A 25,288-nucleotide genomic window follows, 5' to 3' on the forward strand; every position below is an offset into this window, starting at 1 on the left:
TAGATCTCTCAATAGCCAGGTTTCTCCATTCTACCACCCGAACACTAAACACAGCTTGGCGGGATGACCTCTGTTTTGTACAATAAGCACTGCCCCAGCATCAGTATGCATCATAGCCACTCTCCGACACCCTGACGCTACTACTGTGCAACAGAAATTTAGTCAAGATGTCCAAGCAATTTAGCCACCAGCGAGCCAACCACCATTTCGCTTCACTTGCCATAAGCAGACATACAGATGTAGCCATCTTTAATTTGATTCTGATTACTTGCTGCAGCGTGATATCAGACAGCAAAAGCCATTGAAAAGTCATTGAAAATTTCAAGAAAAGAGATCTAGCCACTGTTTATTTAATGCGTTAAAAGTCAAGGTGAAGGGGTTATATCGTGGGTATACCAACTCCTGCTAACTACATTTTTGGATAGTTATCATTTGGTAGCTATGCGTAAATGGGATAGGGATATACCAGGGATTGATGAATACTAGTGGTCCACTATAATGGAAGTTGTTTCGGGTGTTTCGCTGAGTGAGGGCGGCACGCTCTCATAGCTCTATATACCCGACCGGGTGTATAAAACCCCTCAGGTGTTACATCGGATGGGAATTAGGCCTGATGCTACATGTCCGAGATGCATTACAGCTACAGCTCATAATCTATGGCATGCCAAATGCTCTGTATGTTCAATACTATTATGCCAGGTGTGCAGGTTATGGCTGACCAAATACCTAATTGCCAGTAATGGTCACTGGGGTTCACCCTATTTTGCAGCAAGAAGACACAACATAGTCATTTGTAATTACAAACGCATACTATCCGATCAGCTGAAGGTCAATAAAGACAACTGCATTTTAGATAAAATTTGTACAATAAATATGAACATTGCTAGTACTGATGATCACCACATTTTGCTGCATAGTTTCTGGCCCCTATAACATTATAAATTTAATGAATTTAACATAAATGATTTAGCGGATATATTATAGAACAAAGAAAAAAATATTCTATGTAGTCTAATTATTAATCTAAGTTGTTTTCCTAAAACTGTTTGGTACTACAGCACCAAACAGTGCCCTCAGTAATAGCCATAATGAACTTAGTGGCAACTACAGTGACCTTGTCAGCCACAATGCTCCATCATCAAATGACTATAAGGGATTGTCCACACGTAACTTAATTGCTGCATATTTTCCGTCTGGAATTGCGGATGAAAAATATGCACCAGAATACAGTTAGAGCAAAGTGTATGAGATTTAAATAATCTCATCCACACGCTGCGTAAAATTTCCAACCAGAAATTGACCTGCGGTGCGTATTTTTCGTACTGCAGCATGTCATATCCTGCTGAAGAAGGTGGACAGAATTGCTAAGTTTTTCAGAGGAGTTGTCATTATCTCCTAACATTGAGAAAAACATAGCAAAATCCGCAGCATTTTTTGCAGTAAAAAAACGCACTATCTGTGGAATTGCTGCAGAAATTGTATGCATCAATTCCGTTACGTGTGCACAAGCTCTAAGAGAGAAAAAATAAAACGGAGAGTCTATAACTATTCGTGCATTACATCTTAAAAAACAGGAGAATCTAAATTATACAAAACGTGCTCACCTTGTACAAATAAGGCTTACAACCTGAATCTTAGTAGTAGGTGTTGGCTGCTTTGACAATATGTTGTCACTCTGATGCTCCAAGGATCCATGCAGAAGGATTCACAACTGTTGGCACTGTCACCATGCAGACTGGAATTGAGATATAGTTAAATGGCTTTATTTTGTCTCACAATAACAGGTATCAGGGCTACAGTATTTGTTCCTTCTTCAGACTAGGTAAAGCCATTTAACTATATCTCTACTCCAGTTTCTATGGCAAAAGCAACAAAAGTCATTCTTTTTTTCTTTTTTTTTTGTTGCTATTATTCTGGCAGAAAATGAGACCTATGGCAGGCACAGTGCCCCTTGTCTGCCTTAGGGCACGGCCATACGTGGAGGAATTGCTGTGGAATTCAGCTGCGGACAGTCTGCAGTGGAATTTTCCTGCAGCCGTTTTTTACAGTTGTTTCAATACATTTTTAGGCAAGTTAGTTCAGACGTTGTGGAAAACTCTGCTGCGGACCATAGGCTGCGGTGCGGAATTTCCCCTCCGCAGCATGCACTGACTGTTGCGGAGAAGAAGCGGAATTTCACTGCAGATTTCAGCCTTTGCAATGCAAAAACTGAAATCTGTGGCAAGTCCACTGTCTTTTCTGCAACGTCTGAATTACCTGTCAAATATGCAAATGTTGGTGCAGATTCGTTGCGTAAATGCCCCATATCTGCACCATTTGCAGCGGAAAAACTTTGCCACATCTGGCCGTGCCCTTAGGCCTAGTGCACACTTCAGTCTTTTTCTTCAGGGTGCTAGCCGTTTTTCTGACGGCTAGCACCCTGACCCATTCATTTCAATGGGGCCATGCACACTTTAGTTTTTTTGATGGTCCCGTTGCTCCGTTCCGACAAAAGTAGAGTATGTCCTACTTTGGTCCGAGATTCCGTAACCGTGAGGCCTATGCAAGTCATGTGATGGAGCCGTTGCCTAGCAAAGGCCGGGCGGGCAGAAGTACATTACAGATATATTACACTAATCGGCAGCCACTTGTCTCTATCAATCACTGATAGAGATAGGCTGCTGATTAAAAATAAAATAAACAGCAGTTCATACGTACTCCGGTCATTGTCTTGGTGACGAGTCCCTCTTCTTCCTTCAGTCCGACCTTCCTGTATGAAGCGGCAGCCTGTGATTGGCTGCAGAGGCGGTCACGTAGGATGAAGCTAAATCCCCGGAGGCGGGCCTTCTGACGTCATCCAGACTTGCATGACCGCCACTACAGCTTGTGATTGGCTGCAGCAGTGACATGGGATGAAACGTCATCCCAGGAGGCCGGACAGGAGGAAAATGCAGGGAGTTCTGGTTAAGTATGAACTCATTATTTTTATTTCATAAATTGTATTTTGCGAGCGCCGAGCATGGTCATTCTTCAGCGCTAGTCACTGTCCAGGGTGCTGAAAGAGTTACCGCCGATCAGTGCAGCCCATTAACTCTTTCAGCACCCTGTACACTGGCTAGAGCTAAACAACCCTGCTCTTTCAGCACCCTGGACAGTACCATGCTCGGCGCTTGGAAACGGAAACACGGTGTGCACACGGAAATCACACGGCCGCTAAAACAGGCTCACGGACACGTCAAAAATGGCCGTGAAAATGGTGATGGAAGTGTGCACGAGGCCGTAGTGTTTCACATGCACCAGACTTATCTTGACTTTTTCAATGACTTTTCAATGGCTTTTGTTGTGTGATTTCACACTGCAGCAAGTTATCAGAATCAAGTTAAAGATGGCTACATCTTTAGCTGGTTATCATATGTTAAGTTAAGGGACCGTCACTGGCATCAGTAGCAATAGTTGGCGATAAAGTTTTAATGGTAAGAGAGAAAATACTATTTAGGTAGCAGACTCACTTTGAATGTTAGGTCCACCACCCAGCAGCAGTGCCAGGGTAGAACAGGCTAATGTTTGGGTGGTTGAGCTGCAAATCCATGAGATCATCATACAGGGATTTGTACGTATTACTTTATCGGGGAGCAGCAGCAAGTTGAATTTTTGCCCTGTTTGGAAGAAAGCCTTGTTTCATCTTTGAACTCCCTTCACACCTGCTTATTTAGTGTACCACAGTGTTAAAGGTATTGTCCTGCTGACTCGGCATCAAATCCTTCCCCCATGACCCACACCACTTGTCTTCTAAACTGCCTGGTCAGAGGGTTATTTCATACAGAAGCAACAGTTTCTCTGTCTAACAGTCATAGAGACACTGATCAGCTCCGTCCCATGCTGAGTGTCACAGATTGTGTCATGCATTACAGCCCTGTCAGACCTGACTGGTGAGCTCTACTGGGGAATAAAGGCTATTTACTGACTAAAAAGAAGGAGAAGAGCTATAAAGTCTATGACTGGCTTTGTTATAAGGCATTGTGGATGGCATTTTACAGAACATAGGTGTCACGGGCACAGGGTATGTGGACCCACTAGGCCGCTCCGCCGTAGCGGGGAGGCAGCTGACCAGGTCACAGTCTAAGCAGAAGTAAATGGCAGACAGTATGCTTGGGTACCTGAAATAGTCCGGGCGGTGGCTGTGGCTTCAGCACGGATGGAGGCAGGTGCGGTAAGTGGCGCCAGACGTGGCGGGCAGTATCCGATGACACTTGATGTGGCAGATGGCACTTGACGTGGCAGATGGCACTTGACGTGGCAGAAGGCACTTGACGTGGCAGATGGCACTTGACGTGGCAGAAGACACTTGACGTGGCAGAAGACACTTGACGTGGCTGATGCCACTTGACGTGGCAGATGGCACTTGACGTGGCAGATGGCACTTGACGTGGCAGAAGACACTTGAACTCGGGTAGGCACAGGAACAACACGGAATACAGGAACGGTAACAGGGCACGGGTAACAGCTGGAACGGGAGACACTATGGAACCATTTGCGAGACAGACTGGGAAAGACTAACAACGCTCAGGCAAGGATTAGAAGGCCAGGGGCCTTCTTATAGACCAGGAAATCGTGGCAGTTGATGGTGATGACGATTTCCTAATTGCGCACGCTGGCCCTTTAAGGCCGGGCGCAAGCGTGCGCGTGCACCCTACGGGATCCAGCCGAACGGAGCGGAAGTGAGCGCTGGCATCTCCTAGGAGGGAGATGGAGGCCAGCGCTCACAGATCCATGGCTGCGGGCGTCGGGAGGTGAGTAAACCCGACGGCCCGCGGCCATGGGCGCTACAGTATCCCCCCTCTTACGCCCCCTCTTCTTGGGGCCAGAGTGAGAGAGGAACTTTTTAATAAGAGCAGGAGCACTGAGGTTCTCTTCTGGCTCCCAGGACCTCTCCTCAGGACCAAACCCTCTCCAGTCCACCAAATAGAAAGTCCTTCCTCCTACTCTCTTGCGGTCCAGGATCTCCTTTACCTCAAATACATCAGAAGGACCGCTGGGAGCAACTGTGGAACTAGAGGTCTTGCTGTAGCGGTTCAGGACCACTGGTTTCAGGAGGGACACATGGAAGGAGTTAGGGATTCTGAGGGTAGGAGGCAGCCGCAGCTTATAGGAGACAGGGTTAATTTGTTGCAGGACCTCGAAAGGACCAAGGAACCTGGGAGCGAACTTGTATGAGGGCACCCTCAAGCGAATGTTCCGAGAGGACAGCCAGACTTTAGTCCCCGGAAGATACTGAGGCGGCTCTCTTCTCCTAGTATCTGCCTTTCGCTTCATGCGTTCGACCGCCAGCAAAATAGAGGACCGGGTCTGTAGCCAGGTTTGCAGAAAGTCCCCATATGCAGAGTCAGCAGCGGGTACCTGAGATGAAGTCGACACAGGAAGAGGGACTCTGGGATGTTGACTGTACACGATGTGAAACGGAGTGTAAGTGGTGGACTCACTTGTGTGGTTGTTGTATGAAAACTCCGTCCATGGAAGAAGCTGTACCCAGTTATCGTGCTGTGAAGAGATGAAGTGGCGGAGGTAATTTTCCATGACCTGGTTGATCCTCTCAACTTGCCCATTGGACTGGGGGTGATAGGCAGAGGAAAAGTCCAAACTCACATCCAGGAGTTTACAGAGGGCTCTCCAGAACTTGGAGGTAAACTGAACCCCCCGGTCGGACACAATGTGAAGAGGCAAGCCATGCAAGCGGAAGATGTGCAGAATGAAGAGACTTGCCAGTCGAGGAGCAGAGGGTAGGCCGGTCAGCGGGATAAAATGTGCCATCTTAGAGAACCGGTCCACCACCACCCAGATGGTGTTGCATCCTGCTGAGAGAGGAAGGTCCGTGACGAAGTCCATAGCAATGTGCTGCCAGGGGGCACTGGGTACAGGCAGGGGTTGAAGCAGGCCGGCAGGCTTGCTGTGAGTCACTTTGTTGGAGGCACACACCGTGCAAGCAGAGACAAAGTCCAGAACATCCTTAGGTAGCGTGGGCCACCAGAAGTGACGAGCGACCAGGTCTTGGGTTTTACGGACACCACCGTGCCCAGCCAGTTTAGACAGTGTCCCCAGCGGAGAATTCTTTTTCGGTCTGCCAAACAAACCACAGTTCTCCCCGGAGGGATATCTCTAAGCTGCAGAGGATTGGCGGTGACAACGCAGGATGGGTCTATGATCGTCTGAAGGGACTCCACCGTGTCTTCCATCTCAAATGATCTGGACAGGGCATCGGCCCTCACATTCTTGTCAGCGGGATGGTAGTGGAGCAGAAATTGGAAACGGGTGAAGAACAGTGACCACCTGGCTTGACGGGGATTCAGTCGTTGAGCAGACTGAAGGTAAGTAAGATTCTTGTGGTCGGTGAAGATCAGGATGGGGTGAGCAGCGCCCTCCAGAAGGTGTCTCCACTCCTCCAGGGCCAATTTGATAGCCAGTAGCTCCCGATCTACAATTGAATAGTTGCGCTCAGCAGAGGAAAACAGTCTTGAGTAGTAGCCACATACTACTGCCTTTCCTTTGGAGCTCCTCTGGAACAGAAGTGCGCCTGCACCAACAGAGGAAGCGTCCACTTCCAGTGAAAACTGCCGAGATACGTCAGGGTGATGGAGGATTGAAGCTGAGGTGAAGGCTTTCTTGAGGCTAATGAATGCGGACTCTGCCTCTGGAGTCCACACCTTGGCGTTCACACCCTTCTTGGTAAGGGTAGAGATGGGGGCCGTCAGAGAAGAAAAGTTCGGAATAAACTGCCGGTAGAAGTTGGCGAAACCCAGGAACCGCTGTATGGCCCTTAGGCCTTGAGGGCGTGGCCATTCCAGGACAGACTTTAGCTTCTCAGGGTCCATCTTAAGGCCTTGATCCGTGATGACATAGCCCAGGAAGGGCAAAGACCTCTTTTCAAAGTTGCATTTCTCTAACTTGGCATACAAGTGATTCTCTCTTAGTCGCAGAAGAACTTGACGAACATGCCTCCGATGGGTCATCAGATCTGGGGAGAAAATTAGAATATCATCGAGATAAACTACAACACATGTATAGAGGAGATCTCGGAAGATGTCATTAACGAACTCCTGAAATACTGCGGGAGCGTTACACAGTCCGAAGGGCATCACTAGGTATTCGTAGTGCCCATCGCGGGTGTTAAATGCCGTCTTCCATTCGTCACCCCGGCGAATCCGGATTAGATTATAGGCCCCCCGCAGATCTAGCTTGGAAAAAATTTTGGCTCCTCGTATGCGATCAAACAGCTCGGAAATGAGTGGCAATGGGTACTTGTTTTTGACCGTGATCTGATTGAGACCACGGTAATCAATGCAGGGTCGGAGAGATCCATCTCTCTTTTTAACGAAGAAGAATCCTGCCCCGGCCGGGGAGGAAGATTTTCGAATAAAACCCCTCTCCAAGTTCTCCTTGATATAGGCTGACATCGATAAAGTCTCTGGCAAGGAGAGAGGATATACTCGTCCACGGGGAAGAGAAGCTTTGGGAACCAGTTCAATGGGACAGTCGTAATTCCGATGTGGAGGCAACGTCTCAGCCTCTCGTTTGCAAAAGACATCCGCAAAACTGGCATACTGAGAAGGTAGATCGGAGAGTGACTGAGGCAGAGGAGGCACAACAGGACGGACTTGTGACAGGCAATGGCTATGGCATCTGGAACCCCATTGAAGAACTTCTCCAGAACTCCAGTCGAGTGTCGGGGCGTGTAGACGGAGCCATGGCAGACCCAGCAGGATAGGATTGATAGCCTTGGGTAGCACCAGGAAGGAGATCTGTTCCGAGTGAAGAGCTCCGACCCGTAGTGTCAACGGCTCAGTGATGAGCATGATCGGATCAGGCAACGGTAGACCATTCACAGAAGCAACTGCCAGGGGTCTCTCCAGACAGACTGTGGGTAGTTCAAACCGGTCCACTAGATCCTGGTGGATAAAATTAGCAGCCGCTCCAGAGTCAAGATAGGCGGAGGAAGGATGTGATGCCTGTCCGGTGACGATGGCCACAGGTATCGACAATTTGGAAGAGGTTTTAACGTTTGGAGACGTTCCACCTAGAGTTGCCTCTCCAATCAACCCTAGGTACTGGAGTTTCCCGGTTTCTGTGAGCATTGGCGCACAAAATGACCCTTGAGGCCACAATACATACAAAGTCCACAGGAGCGTCTGCGCTGCTTCTCCTGTTCAGATAACCGGACTCTGTCTACCTGCATGGGTTCCTCAGGTAGCGCACTAGGATTGGACAATAGTGGTCTCTGGGCAGAGGGTGCTGGTCTGTGGGCCCGGCTCTCCTGACGAACCTCTTGAGAGCGCTCCCGGATTCTCATGTCAACCCTGGTGGCTAACAGGATGAGGGCATCCAAGGTAGAAGGAAGGTCGCGGGCTGCCAGTTCGTCCTTGATGTGAGAGGACAGTCCCTGCCAGAAGGTCGCCACCAGTGCCTCATTGTTCCATGCCAGCTCGGCTGCTAAGGTACGGAAGGAGATAGCATACTCCCCTACTGTGGAGCCCTCTTGCTTGAGGGTCAGCAGAGTGGCTGCGGCAGAGGATGTTCGACCCGGCTCCTCGAACACGGCACGAAAGGACTGCAGGAACAAGGCTAGGTCCGCGGATACAGGTCCTTGTTGCTCCAAAATTGGGTTTGCCCATGCGAGGGCCTTGCCAGCGAGGAGGGAGATAATAAATGCCACTTTGGCCTCCTTGGAGGGGAAGAGATGTGGCCGTAGCCTAAAATGCACTGTGCATTGGTTGAGAAATCCTCTACATGCTCTGGGGTCACCGTCGTAGCGAGGAGGAAGAGGCAGAGGAACTGAGGATCCGGAACAAACAGGGGGAGCAACAGGCAGTGGCACGGCAACAGCTTCAGGGGGAAAAACCGGGGGTGGAACAGCGAGTAGATCCAGGCGGACCAGGATAGAATTCACCGCCTCAAGGAGTTGATCCTGACGTGTGCGGAGGTCCTGCATCTCTGTCTGAATCTTCTGTACTGGGGTCTTGGGCTGGCAACGGGTTCCATGGCCTGAGCGTACTGTCACGGGCACAGGGTATGTGGACCCACTAGGCCGCTCCGCCGTAGCGGGGAGGCAGCTGACCAGGTCACAGTCTAAGCAGAAGTAAATGGCAGACCGTATGCTTGGGTACCTGAAATAGTCCGGGCGGTGGCTGTGGCTTCAGCACGGATGGAGGCAGGTGCGGCAAGTGGCGCCAGACGTGGCGGGCAGTATACGATGACACTTGATGTGGCAGATGGCACTTGACGTGGCAGATGGCACTTGACATGGCAGATGGCACTTGACGTGGCAGAAGACACTTGACGTGGCAGATGGCACTTGACGTGGCAGAAGACACTTGACGTGGCAGAAGACACTTGACGTGGCAGGTGGCACTTGACGTGGCAGATGGCACTTGACGTGGCAGATGGCACTTGACGCGGGTAAGCACAGGAACAACACGGAATACAGGAATGGTAACAGGGCACGGGTAACAGCTGGAACGGGAGACACTACGGAACCATTTGCGAGACAGACTGGTAAAGACTAACAACGCTCAGGCAAGGATTAGAAGGCCAGGGGCCTTCTTATAGACCAGGAAATCGTGGCAGTTGATGGTGATGACGATTTCCTAATTGCGCGCGCTGGCCCTTTAAGGCCGGGCGCGAGCGTGCGCGCGCACCCTACGGGATCCAGCCGAACGGAGCGGAAGTGAGCGCTGGCATCTCCTAGGAGGGAGATGGAGGCCAGCGCTCACAGATCCATGGCTGCGGGCGTCGGGAGGTGAGTAAACCCGACGGCCCGCGGCCATGGGCGCTACAATAGGGCACTGGGGAAAACGATGTTATAGGGCAATGTAGCTGTCATTATTATAGGGCATTTTGGTCGGTAATGCTATAGTGCACTTTGACTGGCAATATTATGTATAATGAACGTTGTTGTTGTTAATAATATAGAGCGTTGTAGCTAGGATATTGGGTCTGGCTATATTTAGGGCACTGTGGCTGGCTATTTTTAGGGCACTGTGACTGGCTATATTGTAGCAAAAAGTAGAGAGTTACCACAGCACCGAACCGCCAGAAGGGTGCACACCTCTTCAGAACCTGGTCCAAGGTCCTCAATATCAGGCAGAAAAAAATCATGCTTGAGAAAAATCCTGAGGGATTGAAACGTTGCATGGGTGAATAAAGGTTTTTCTACATTTTGGAAGTGCTGCCTCCTTGTCCATTTTTCTGGCTATATTGTAGGACACTGTTGCTGCTAAGGCTGTAGGGCACGATAGCTGACTTTGTTAAATCAGACATTGTGGTGGCATATATTGTTGGACATTCTTATAGGAAATCGGTCTTGCTATATTATAGGGCACCGAACTGGCCAAGTGGTAGGACACTGGGGTCACTCTATTATAGGGACACCAGAAAAATGGGTTACTGAAAAATTGGGCATTCTGTTCTTCGCTCCTAATACCAAAACCTGGGATGTATGGTCCTGTGCTGATCTTCACAAGAAAAGGCTAACCAGCTCAAGTGATCCCTTCTCAGAACAATAAAGTCCCGGGAATCCAGGATTGTTCTGTTGAATCTGGGATGCATGTGATTTGTTGTGATCATTATCACTGTTGTTATTATTATTACTATGCCTTTTTTACATAGTATTTTTTTTTTTACAATTGTGAACATGTGCATCCCCTATTCCATTGTATTCCACTATTTTAGTATTTGATATTAAAATTTACCACCTAGATAAAATATTACCATACATCCAAGATGCCCCTGTACTAGGCAAAAATTGTATAAGCAGTAAATAATATTTGCCATGCCTCCTACTCATATATTTTACTTATAATAGATAATAGATTCAGGCATTCCCATTTCCAAACTATAGTATATATTTCCTGCTCACACAACCACATTTATTACAATAAACTGTATACAGCTGTCTCTAGATTTATCTTTCCTTTACTCAGTAATGTTGATAATAGCCTATTAGAAATGTCAAAATTGAAATATATTAAAATATATGTTGTAAAGAAAGATATATGTCACTATAAGGACATGGTGCCCAACACTCATCCTCATTCATATTCAGACCATAGGTATAGCCATCCTAGCGATTACAAGGACATCATACTGATGAATATGGTCCATTAATGTGATTAATATGGTTAATATATATTTAACGGCTCTGAAAATATGCTTTGACTGAAACTAGACATGCAAGGGCTATACATTCATGTTCTATGGGTAAGTTATTTACAGTGAAATATACATGTTTATAGAACAATTATAATTGTAAATATACACATATGAGAAAGTATTATTTGCAGTGTGTATATGATTTCATTTTTTTTCTCTGTTGCACTGAAGAAGATGCTTACAGTAGTTACAGAGTTAGTACGGTTGAAAAAAGACACATCTATCAAATTCAACCAGTTTATGGGTGAATGTAAGTGTTAGGATAAGTTTTATAACTTTGGTCCCCCCTACTGTTCCAGAGGAACTGAACAGTAAACCCATAAAGCATGAGACTATCTGCCCTAAAAGGGAAACATTTCCATCCTGATCCCAAGTGATGATCAGGCTGAATCAACATTTAAACAATTCTATACATTTATAGAAGTATTCATTCTACTTTGTTCTAAGAAAACATCTTAACCTTTCCTGAAGCCATCAACTGTTTCTGCTGCAGTTGCGACGCCACTTTCAACTGTAGCTGCATTCTCAGAAAATGAATGCAGTTTAATACTATGGTGGAGCAGGGAGCAGTCAGCTCCCTGCTTCACCATTCATTCTATGGCTTGTGTCATCAGCCTGTGATAGGGTCCCAGCAGCTTGTATGCTGTAAGCCTAAATTGGCCTGCAGCCAACAAGACACCGGTATAAGATGTCAGCACAGGCTGGCGGGATGCAGTAACATAATCGCGACTGTCTGAGCGATGCTTTCTGAACAGTCCATAAGCCACAGGATATGCCATAAATGTGTGATAGGTGTGGCTCTGGGACCTCTGTGGAGACCTATGTGGAGATCAGGGTTGCCAACCTTTCATAAATTTACAGACAGTCTTCAAAAATGTAGCTTTTTTTCTGCCGTTCGTGGTGTCCAGCAGAAAAAAAACACTGTCCTTGAAATTTCTTTTTTGTAGGTGGATCTACAGCGTGTGCAAGTTAGGACACACATCCCACACCCTATCGGCCCCACCCAATGCTCTCCCTTACCATGCACACCTTCTCTGCCCCGCGGCCTCCACCCTCCAGGGTCTGCAGATGAAGAAGGATGAAAATTAAAAGGGCCTGTGCCAAGCTCTCAGTCCTGCTCCCTGACTCCTAAATTCTAAATTCAGACTGGCACAATGAAGTCAGCACTCCGGTCTGTATCAACATTCAGTAGTCAGGATATAAGACGAGGCCCTTTCTTCCTCCGCGAATCACCTATGTGTGGCAGCAGCGGGGCAGAGGACTGCATAACCACAATGCCAAGGTCAGTCACTGTGGGCTTTAACACCTAGTTACATTATATTCAGTGCCTCATTGCTACCCATTTGGCATTCATTGCCTCTTTAATTCACTTCTGTGATAGAAGGGTGCTAAACAACAATGAAAGACAATTTGGCACCAAGGGGGCATTGAACATAGGGGTATTAAAAGGGAAATAAATGCCAAATGTGCACTAAAAGGGTCACTAAATCACACTAAATGGGCACAGAATGTTTTCCACCTTGGTGCTGATTTTCCATTCATTTACCCTTTAGTGTATTTCTGTTCAGTGCCCCCTTGCTGCCCATTTGCTATTTATTGCCTCTTTAGTGCTTTTCCATGATGTGCTAAAGAGGCTATAAATAGGATATTGGCACAGTGAGGCACTGACCAGAAGGGCACTAAAGGGGCAATAAATATCAAATTGGCACAAAGAGGGCACAGAACTGAGCAATAAATGTCAAATGGACACTAAGGGGGCACCAAATGAAACTTAAGGGGCACAGAATTCAATACCCCTTTGATGCTCTACTCTTCAGTGCCCCATTGCTGCGCATTTGCCTCTCATTGCCTATTTAGTACCCTTCTGTGAGAGGTACTGAATGCAGAGGCGTAGCTAGGTTCTCCTGCACTCGGGGCAACGATTCAGATTGGCGCCCCCCCCCCCCCAACTTATTTCCCGACATCTCCTTCCCCCTCGCCATGTTTTCTTTCCCTACCAATCAATGAGATGTAAACATTTTTTCACCATTTTTTTAATGTAACTCGAGTATAAAAGCATTTCTACATTTTACAAGCGATGTAGTTCTATAATGTATTTAACATAAAAATAAATTAAAAGAAAATAAATTAAAGAGGCCACACACAGCCCCCTGTAGATAGCACCCCACAGCCCCTCTCTTGTAGATAGTGCCACACACAGCCCCCTGTAGATAGTGCCACACACAGCCCCCCTTGTAGATAGTGCCACACACAGCCCGCCTCCCCCTAGTAGATAGCGGCACCCCCCCCCCCCCCTTGTAGATAGTGCCACACACAGCCGGCTTCCCCCCTTGTAGATAGCAGCACACTCCCCCCCCCCCTTGTAGATAGTGCCACACACAGCCTGCTGCTCCTTTGTAAATAGTGCCACACTCCCCCCCTTTTAAATAGCGCCACACTCCCACCCCTTGTACTTAGCGCCACACTGTGAACAGACCGGTGAGCGGTAGCCTACCGCTACCACTCTCCGCTCTGCCTGGTGTGACTTACCGGAGGAGCCGAGGAGGTCATGCAGCGCAGGCAGCGGCGGAGTTCCTTTTGACTAGGGTTGGTGACAGCCAGGGCCGGCCTTAGGTTGGATGGCGCCCTGTGCGGGACTCTCTATTGCCGCCCCCTACACAAACCACAAATTAACCTCATATATGGACACGCTGGAACATATATACTGAACATACATAAAGACAGATATTTAGACATACAGGCAAATATACATACACACATTCTGGAATATATACATACTGGTAAATATATAGACATACAGACACATTATATATATATATATATATATATATATATACACACACACACACACACACACCGGCAGATAAATACACAGACAGGGACATATACAAATACATAAAAGGCACATATATACAAGCACAAAGACACATTCACAAACGGACCCATATATACGCACACAGGCACATATGTACACAGCACAGATAATGTAGTAGATGTTACCTGCAGTCCTATGTAACACCACAGATAACACAGAGATAACTCTCTAAATACAGATAGTAGTGTTACCTGCAGTCCTATGTAACACCACAGATAACAGTGATAACTTTCTGAGTACAGATAATGTAGTAGCTGTTGCCTGCAGTCCTATGTAACACCACAGATAACACATTGTAGCAGAGCTGAGATTGTAATTTAGCACAATGTGTTATCTGTGGTGTTACATAGGACTGCAGGCAACAGCTACTACATTATCTGCAATCAGAGTTATCACTGTGTTATCTATAGTGTTAGATACAACAAAAAACAGGTGGTTTGGATCCAGCGTAGCTGTAACTAAAAAGGAACTTGTTCCAAGTTTAATGAATATTTTTAAAAGAGGTCAATCGGCATGATGTCCTCGAGTGCTGGGAGAGAAGTAGGAGGATGGATGAAGCCTACGCGTTTCAAACGCTAGCTGCGTTCTTAGTCATGGCTGTAATGAACTGACTGACAAGTCTGATGTGTTTATATGTAGCATGTTTTGATTGTGTTCCAGGTGATGGCACTTTCCTTGTACGAGAACCGGAAGCACTGTGACTACACGCCCCCCCCCCCTTCTCTCCGATGTACGGTGAGTGTAATTGTTATGGAAATATTGAAGTGTCGGTATGGGATAGTTTTAACCTAACGGTTCATTTTCATGTATCCATATTACAATATTACGAGTGTAAGGCAGGAGGAGCTGGGTTGCGGTGTCACAGTTGTAATTTTTGTCTCCGTGGAGACGAGAGAACACTTCCGGTTAAATTTGCATGATGTTGTTTTGCGTTTCAGGGTCGTTTTGTTTTGTTTTGTTTGTTTGTTTTCTCTTTTGTTGCCTTTTGGTTTCAATTTTAATTTTTTTATTCTCAACAACAATTAACAATAAAATTTATTTATTTTTTCAAGTATTTTTTCCTCGATCGTGAGGATATAAAGCAACACTTTTTGTTTAGTAAAAAGGTTTTAGCTCACAATCCCCCCCCACTTTCCCATACCGCATACCCATCCTAATGCTCTTCTTATTTTTCTCTTATGGCTTAACCATCTAAATAATAATTTCGAACTGACAAGCCATTACAAATGTACATCTAGCCCAGAAAATAGCAATAGATAACCACAAAATGATAAGAAAAAATACAAACCTATACCTTTAAGAAAATAAAAATATATATAAAAAATATATATATAATAAAATACATAATTAAAGACAGTAAAAATACAATCATCTCACTATTTTTATTTTTCAATTGTCATTATTATTTTTTCCAATTTCTCTATTTTCTCCATTTTTTCATCATAGAGGCAATATAACACATTAAAACCCGTGTTTATTTTATTCACAATTTCATTTATATCTATAAACTAACTATTTTCCCAAAGTTATCCTTTGAATAGGCATTTCCGCGCATACACTCTATAGGAACACACATTAAAACAAGAACAACATACTCACGATCGGGCTGTCACATAGCATGATGTCTGTGCCTTGGCATCAGCGAGTGGCGATGCTTCCGGTCTGCGTTCCAGCAGATTCACATGACCCTGAAACGCAAAACAACATCATGCAAATTTAACCGGAAGTGTTCTCTCGTCTCCACGGAGACAAAAATTACAACTGTGACACCGCAACCCAGCTCCTCCTGCCTTACACTCGTAATATTGTAATATGGATACATGAAAATGAACCGTTAGGTTAAAACTATCCCATACCGACACTTCAATATTTCCATAACAATTACACTCACCGTACATCGGAGAGAAGGGGGGGGCGAGTGGTCACATTGCTTCCGGTTCTCGTACAAGGAAAGTGCCATCACCTGGAACACAATCAAAACATGCTACATATAAACACATCAGACTTGTCAGTCAGTTCATTACAGCCATGACTAAGAACGCAGCTAGCGTTTGAAACGCGTAGGCTTCATCCATCCTCCTACTTCTCTCCCAGCACTCGAGGACATCATGCCGATTGACCTCTTTTAATAATATTCATTAAACTTGGAACAAGTTCCTTTTTAGTTACAGCTACGCTGGATCCAAACCACCTGTTTTTTGTTGTATCCCACACGACGCGTGCCGACGCGAGGATCCGTGCGAAGACTACAGTACACCCATTTGTACTCACAAGGTGAGCTGGAGGTTCTCCTCCTCCTTTTTTCTATCTATAGTGTTACATAGGACTGCAGGTAACACTACTATCTGTATTTAGAGAGTTATCTCTGTGTTATCTGTGGTGTTACATAGGACTGCAGGTAACATCTACTACATTATCTGTACTGTGTAGCAGAGCTGAGATTGTAATTTAGCACACAGTACAGATAATGTGGTAGATGTTGCCTGCAGTCCTATGTAACACCACAGATAACACAGAGATAACTCTCTGAGTACAGATAATGTAGTAGATGTAAGAGACAAACACATGCAGAGACACACACACACACACACACATACAAACAAACACAGAGACACACATTACACACTACACACACACTCACCATGTCTCCTTGCTGACAGCACCACAGGTCAGGACGGGCTGTGTGTGGGCGGAGCTTCCTCTCTGCTTCTCGGCGTGTTTGTTGAGCAAAGAGTAGAGGCAGATGCTGGAAAGCTGCAGCACGGGAGTGGACCTGTCCCCTGACCTGAGTCACCTGACCTCAAGTCACTGACGCGAGGTCAGGTGACTGGACTGGTCCACTCCCTGGCCGTCACAGACCCCAGTCAGAATGGCGTAATGTCCTGGCTCTTCCTAAGCTGCTGCAGGTGTCCACATACAGGGCGCCTGTCAGCAGCAATCAGCTGCTCTTCGGCGCCCCCCCCCCATTCCTACCACCAGGTTGCGCCCGAGGCACATGCCCCATCTGCCCCCCCCCCCTCCCTAGCTACGCCACTGCTGAATGAATATAGTAGAAAAGACTGCAGCACTCAAAGTTTCCAAAAATGTGTATTTTCTACTATATTGAATACAAGTTGTCTCCTCTGGACCTGGGACATTTTTGTTGCCTGAACCACCCACCATTGGGAAGTTGTCCTCTGTGATTAGCAATATGGATTTGGTTGTGCTGCTGTTTTCTTGAATGGTACTGAATGGAGCTAAATAGGCACTAAATTAAACTTAATAGGTACAGAATGGTTCTAGATTGGCAGTAAAAAGCGTTAAAGGGGTTTAATGCTCAGATGAAATTTATGACCCCTGATACAGAAAATGTTGTAGAAATTTATGAAAAGAGCTGCACATCTGTGGCTATCTCTCCATTCATTCCCTGATTAGTAGGGCAGGACAGGTGCAGGGGAACCCAGTTCTCAACATTGGTGCAGGAACCATGCCCCACCACCGCTAAGACCATGCTCTGCCATTTAGTGTAGTGGCATCACGTGCAATGTCGTAAGTCACGTGTCGTCTCATGTGACTGATACCTGTGAGTAATGACCGTGACCATGTCCCTCTGCGTGCCACGGCTTCATTCTTCAGTTCAACATCACGGACACAGTGCGGATGTGTGGGGTGGAAACTACTTGTGTTTCTGAGTCAGACAGTTGGACTCACCAATCACAGCCCCGCTTGTAGCTTCCCTGCGCTAGCTAACTTAGCATGGGAAAGCTGCAAGGGGGGCTGTGACTCGTGAGTCCTAGGCACAGGCAAGCAGGCTCCCAGCAGCAGCAGACCAGTACTCCCACATCTATCTGACATTTATGACATATTCTTTGGATATGTCATAAATGTCCCTCGTGGGAAAACCCCTTTAAGGGAGAAAGATGTTCAAGGACTCTAACCAAGTGCTAAGATATAGTTAAGTGCATCTGACTTTTATAGTAAACAGAACATCAGCAAATAGCTGAAACCTTAAGATCTGTAATAGAAATGGAAGTGATTTATTTAGAAAATGAAATATTAGGTGATTGCTGTACTCCTCCTACACAGTGGACAGTGATATTTCTAAATGTGTTGTCTTTGAGATAAATGATTTGAGTACTGAAGGGCTTTAAATAGAGAAATATGTAAGAAAGCTGTAGCCAGCCAGTTCAAAGAAATGCATGCAGGCGAAGAAGAAAGGAGCAGAGGGAATTTTAAATGAGGCTGGCTGCAGCTTACTGAGTGTGTTGGCAGAATTTGGAAAGAACAATGGCTGGATTTTCTAAATGTTTAAAATAGGATGCTGTAAACAAAAGAGGAATGGTAAGTGCCAGACAAACAATTAACAGAAATGCAAGAAAAATTGCTTTCAAAGAAAAAAAAATGTCTCTAGTGCTCTGATAATAAATTAATTTGTTCACATGTTGAATTTTTTTTATTTTTATTATTAGTGCTGTTTTTTGTAAAATACATTCTGGTTCAGACTGTATACAGTTACTATTCAGCTAGTAATATGTATGGTTGAGAAAGTAAAAATATAAGTTCTGCCTGATACGCCGTTAAATTCAGGCAGAACCCTGGGGTCAAATAAATTGATTTGTACAGGGATGGAATTATTTTACTGACAATTTGTGTCAGACACAAGTGAACCACATAGGGCAAATGTACAGTATATAGGTCATTCCAGTGATTGGCTATGATATTTTCTTGTAAGAGTTAAAAATCCTATATAGATGGCTATTACCATTTACACAGTGATATGCAAGAAGAATAGTAGTCACCCACAGTTAGCCAATAAATATTAAGTGAACAACCCCAAAAATTTGGGGATATGTTGAAGAACAAAAGCCAACCGCAAAAGGCAGAGAAATGTTGCATTACCAATCAATAAAATTCAGTGGTGCTTCTCTGAGAGAGACGTTACAATTGCTAGTCTAAAAATATTTTAGCATGTTTGGGATTATTTAAATTTTTTCCAAAAATACTGGGACAGATTTCATATTTATGAAACCCCTGTAACAACTTTCATATGTGTTGGAAAGGTGGCAGATTAATCAACAGAGATCGTACATTGCAGCGGTATAAATCTCCCCCACTGTTCACCCCTCATTCATGTTTTGTCTTGATGTTAGATAGGTGATAGATAGATAGATAGATAGATAGATAGATAGATAGATAGATAGATAGATAGATAGATAGATAGATAGATAGATAGATAGATAGATAGATAGATAGATAGATAGATAGATAGATAGATAGATAGATAGACAGATAGATAGATAGATAGATAGATAGATAGATAGATAGATAGATAGATAGATAGATAGATAGATAGATAGATAGATAGATAGATAGATAGATAGATAGATAGATATGAGATACAGAGATAGATATGAGATAGAGAGATAGATATGAGATAGATAGATAGATAGATAGATAGATAGATAGATAGATAGATAGATAGATAGATAGATAGATAGATAGATAGATAGATAGATAGATAGATAGATAGATAGATAGATATATAGTGTAATGATGGGGGTAAGGAAACAGACAACTGAGCCCTAATCTACGCGCCACTCAGTCCCTGCCTACTTGCAACGACCCGCCCTAGTCGACGGGGTACAACTGGGCGACAGTCCCTACGCTCAATAAGTGCACGACAGACAAACAGACAAGGGTACACAGAAGCAAGGGATAAGGGTCAGTTGCCCACGGCAACACCGTGAGCAACAAGAGTGGTGAACGAGCCGAGTCAAACCAGGAGTGTACGAGGTACCAAACGCAGAGCAGGAAAGTAGTGAACAAGCCGAGTCAAACCAGGAGTTTACAAGGTACCAAACGCAGAGCAGGAAAGTAGTCAGTAAGCCAGGGTCAATATGAAGCAGGGTCAAATAGTTCAAGAAGCTGCAGCAGGGCCAGGAAACCAAACGAGAAGTATCACAAGCAAGGAGGAACAGGAAAGGCAGGTATAAATAGACAGAGGGCGGGAGCTAGCTCCGTCTGGCCAGGCTGTGATAGGCTCTCCCACTCCTAAGCCTGCCATCCTGAGTGGTGGAAGATGGAGTCAGTCTCACAGACATAGAAGCAGGTGTAGACTGATTACCTATGGGCGTAGATACAGAAGCTGTGCCTGGCATATCCTTAACAGTACCCCCCTTTTATGAGGGGCCACCGGACCCTTTCTAGATGGACCTGGTTTATTGGGGAAACGAAGATGGAACCTCCTGACCAATACCCCAGCGTGAACATCCCGGGCGGGTACCCAAGTCCTCTCCTCAGGTCCGTATCCTCTCCAATGGACCAGGTACTGGAGGGTGCCTTGGACCATGTTGCTTTCCACAATCTTGGCCACCTCTAATTCTACCCCCTCAGGGGTGAAAACGGGGACAGGAGGTTTCCTCGAGGGAGCCAAGGACGGGAAGCAGCGTTTAAGGAGGGAGGCATGAAACACGTCGTGTACTCGAAAAGATGGGGGCAACTCCAGTCGGAAGGAGACAGGATTGAGGACTTCAATGACCTTGTACGGCCCTATAAACCGGGGAGCAAACTTCTTGGACGGGACTTTAAGGCGCAAGTTCTTTGACGATTGCCACACCAGATCCCCGACCATAAACAAGGGGTTAGCAGAACGTCTTCTATCTGCCTGAGTTTTTTGTATGCTCTGGGACGCCTCTAGGTTCCTCTGAACCTGGTCCCAGACTGTGCACAGTTCCCGATGAACGACCTCTACCTCGGGATTGTTGGAACTACCAGGTGAAACGGAGGAGAACAGTGGATTAAACCCAAAATTACAGAAAAAGGGGGAGACCCCTGACGAGTTACTGACCCGGTTATTAAGGGAAAATTCGGCGAGGGGAATGAATGAGACCCAATCATATTGACAGTCAGAGATAAAACACCTTAAATATTGTTCTAGAGACTGATTAGTCCTCTCAGTTTGGCCATTAGTTTCAGGATGGAAGGCAGAGGAGAAGGACAGATCAATCTCCAACTTTTTACAGAAGGCTCTCCAAAACAAAGAAACAAATTGTACCCCTCTGTCAGAAACAATATTGACAGGGACCCCATGGAGACGCAGGATGTGTTTGACAAACAAGGTAGCTAACGTCTTACATTGGGTAGTTTTTTGAGGGGCACAAAGTGGCACATCTTACTGAAGCGGTCTACCACAACCCACAACACCGACTTGCCTTGAGATGGAGGCAAATCGGTGATAAAATCCATGGAGATATGGGTCCAAGGTCTCTGGGGAATGGGCAAAGAACGTAGTAAGCCCGCTGGTCGGGACCTGGGAGTCTTGGACCTAGCACAGACCTCACAAGTGGCGACGTAGGCCTTAACGTCTTTAGGCAACCCAGGCCACCAATAGTTTCTGGCAATGAGGTGCTTGGTACCCAGGATGCCTGGATGACCAGATAGTACCCTTAGCCAGAATTGCAGGGGAACAAACAGCTTGTTCTCAGGAAGGTTCCCGGGAGCTGAACCTTGATCAGCAGCAATTTCAGAAAATAAATCAGAATCAAAAGAGGAAATGATTATACCTGGAGGCAAAATACAAGCAGGATCTTCCTCCGAAGGAGGGCTGGCCATGAAGCTACGCGACAGTGTATCAGCCTTAATATTTTTAGACCCAGCCCTATAGGTAACCAAAAAGTTGAATCTGGTAAAAAATAACGCCCATCGAGCTTGTCTCGGGTTTAGCCTCCAGGCAGATTCTAGGAAAACCAGATTCTTGTGGTCGGTAAGGACCGTTACCTGGTGCCTGGCCCCCTCCAGGAAATGGCGCCACTCTTCAAATGCCCATTTAATGGCTAAGAGTTTGCGGTTGCCAATATCATAGTTACTCTCAGTGGGCGAAAACTTCCTGGAGAAGTAGGCACAGGGACGGAGATGGGTAAGGGACCTGGTACCCTGGGACAAGACAGCCCCCACTCCCACCTCGGACGCGTCAACCTCCACGATAAATGGCTCCATTTGGTTGGGCTGAACTAACACCGGGGCCGAGATAAAGCACTTCTTAAGGACCTCAAAAGCCTGGACAGCCTCAGGAGGCCAGCGGAGGAGATCAGCACCCTTGCGAGTGAGATCCGTAAGAGGCTTAGCGATGACCGAGAAGTTAGCAATAAATCTCCTGTAATAATTAGCGAACCCCAAGAAGCACTGTAACGCCTTCAGGGAGGCAGGTTGGACCCATTCCGCCACAGCCTGGACCTTGGCGGGGTCCATGCAGAATTCATGAGGAGTGAGGATTTGACCCAAAAATGGTATCTCCTGCACCCCAAACACACATTTTTCTGTCTTCGCAAACAGTTTGTTTTCCCAAAGGACCTGGAGCACCTTCCTGACATGCTCAATGTAGGAGGACCAGTCCTTGGAAAACACAAGTATGTCATCAAGGTACACTACAAGAAATACCCCCAGGTAATCTCTTAAAATCTCATTTATGAAATTCTGGAAGACCGCGGGAGCATTACACAACCCAAAGGGCATGACGAGGTATTTGAAATGACCTTCGGGCGTGTTAAATGCAGTCTTCCACTCATCCCCCTCTTTGATGCGGATAAGGTTATACGCCCCCGTATATCAAACTTAGAGAACCTTTGGGCCCCCTGAACCTGATTAAACAGATCAGGAATAAAAGGAAGGGGATACTGGTTCCTTACAGTGACCTTATTCAAGTTACGGTAGTCAATGCATGGCCTAAGACCACCATCCTTCTTCCCTACGAAGAAGAAGCCAGCACCTACCGGAGAAGTAGAGGGGCGAATGTAACCCTTGGCCAGGCATTCCTGGATATACTTTCTCATGGCTTCACGTTCGGGACAAGAGAGATTAAATATCCTACCCTTAGGGAGCTTAGCTCCTGGTACCAAATCGATAGCGCAATCGTATTCTCTATGAGGAGGTAACACTTCGGAGGCCTCCTTAGAGAAAACTTCAGTGAAGTCCTGAACAAACTCAGGTAGCGTGTTCACCTCCTCAGGGGGAGAAATAGAATTAACAGAAAAACATGACGTCAAGCATTCATTACCCCATTTGGTAAGATCCCCAGTATTCCAGTCAAACGTGGGATTATGCAACTGCAACCAGGGAAGGCCTAAAACCAAATCGGACAATAATCCCTGCATTAACAGTACAGAGCACTGCTCCAAATGCATGGAGCCAACAAGGAGTTCAAAAACAGGGGTATGCTGTGTAAAATAACCATTAGCAAGAGGAGTGGAGTCGATACCCACTACCGGGACAGGTTTAGGCAAATCAATCAAAGGCATAGCTAGAGACATAGCAAATTCCACAGACATGATATTAGCAGACGACCCTGAATCCACGAAGGCACTGCCGGTAGCAGACCTACCACCAAAAGAGACCTGAAAGGGAAGCAAGATTTTATTACGTTTCATATTTACGGGAAATACCTGTGCGCCCAAGTGACCTCCCCGATGATCACTTAGGCGCAGAAGTTTTCTGGCTGCTTATTCTTACGCATAGGACAGGTGTTCACTTGATGCTTGTCATCCCTACAATAGAAGCAGAGACCATTCTTCCTGCGGAACTCTCTACGTTGTTGGGGGGACACGGAGGCCCCGAGTTGCATAGGTACCTCCAAGTCTTCCGTGGAAGAACGAAGCAACGGAACCTCGGGAGGCATCATGGGGGAGTCAGAGTAGAAAACACAAAAACGTTCGTGTTGTCGTTCCCTGAGACGTCGGTCAAGTCGTACCGCTAAAGCCATAACCTGGTCTAGGAGTCAGAAGAGGGATAGCTAACTAGCAGGTCTTTCAGGGCGTTCGACAGACCCAACCTAAACTGGCACCTTAAGGCAGGGTCATTCCACCAAGAAGCTACGCACCACTTCCTAAAATCAGAGCAATACTCCTCAACAGGTCTCTTACCCTGACGTAAGGTCACCAGCTGACTCTCGGCAAAGGCAATCCTGTCAGTCTCGTCATAAATGAGTCCAAGAGCAGAAAAGAAAAGATCAACGGAGGAAAGTTCAGGGGCGTCAGGAGCCAAGGAGAAGGCCCATTCTTGGGGCCCTTCTTGGAGCCGGGACATAATTATACCCACCCGCTGGCTCTCAGAACCTGAGGAGTGGGGCTTTAAGCGAAAATAGAGCCTACAACTCTCCCGAAAGGAGAGAAAAGTCTTCTGGTCCCCTGAGAACCGGTCAGGCAACTTGAGGTGGGGTTCAAGAGGTGAGGTGAGGGGCACTACCATGGTAGCATCAGGCTGGTTGTCCCTCTGAGCCAGGGCCTGGACCTGTAAGGAGAGACCCTGCATTTGCTGAGCCAGGGTCTCAAGGGGGTCCATAGTAGTGTGAGGGACCAGGGTAGACTAGGTATATGGGCTTGTGATTATGTAATGATGGGGGTAAGGAAACAGACAAGTGAGCCCTAATCTACCCGCCACTCAGTCCCTGCCTACTTGCAACGACCCGCCCTAGGCGACGGGGTACAACTGGGCGACAGTCCCTACGCTTAATAAGTGCACGACAGACAAACAGACAAGGGTACACAGAAGCAAGGGATAAGGGGCAGTTGCCCACGGCAACACCGTGAGCAACAAGAGTGGTGAACGAGCCAAGTCAAACCAGGAGTGTACGAGGTGCCAAACGCAGAGCAGAAGAGTAGTGAACAAGTCGAGTCAAACCAGGAGTGTACGAGGTACCAAACGCAGAGCAGGAGAGTAGTCAGTAAGCCAGGGTCAATATGAAGCAGGGTCAAATAGTTCAAGAAGCTGCAGAAGGGCCAGGAAACCAAACGAGAAGTATCACAAGCAAGGAGGAACAGGAAAGGCAGGTATAAATAGACAGAGGGCGGGAGCTAGCTCCGTCTGGCCAGGCTGTGATAGGCTCTCCCACTCCTAAGCCTGCCATCCTGAGTGGTGGAAGATGGAGTCAGTCTCACAGACATAGAAGCAGGTGCAGACTGATTACCTATGGGAGTAGATACAGAAGCTGTGCCTTGCAGATCCTTAACAGATGATAGATAGATAGATAGATAGATAGATAGATAGATAGATAGATAGATAGATAGATAGATAGATAGATAGATAGATAGATAGATAGATAGATAGATAGATAGATAGATGATAGATAGATAGAGCGAAATATTGTTTAAGCAAATAACGAGCACAGAATTAGAAAATCGCAAACTTCTTTCTAGTATTTCTGACATAAAAGTATCTTTTAACTTTAAGGCACCTTTCTCTTTTACAGGCCATTCTAAAAAGGTT

General features: G+C 46.2%; 1 protein-coding gene across 1 annotated transcript in view; it reads left to right on the forward strand.

The window, feature by feature from the left end:
• The window catches only part of KCNMB2 (potassium calcium-activated channel subfamily M regulatory beta subunit 2), a 626,403-nt gene that overhangs the window by 596,069 nt on the left and 5,046 nt on the right, over positions 1 to 25,288 (forward strand). The window lies entirely within an intron of this gene.

This window comes from Rhinoderma darwinii, chromosome 4 (assembly GCF_050947455.1).
Source record: "Rhinoderma darwinii isolate aRhiDar2 chromosome 4, aRhiDar2.hap1, whole genome shotgun sequence".
Classification (NCBI taxonomy): Eukaryota; Metazoa; Chordata; class Amphibia; order Anura; family Rhinodermatidae; genus Rhinoderma; species Rhinoderma darwinii.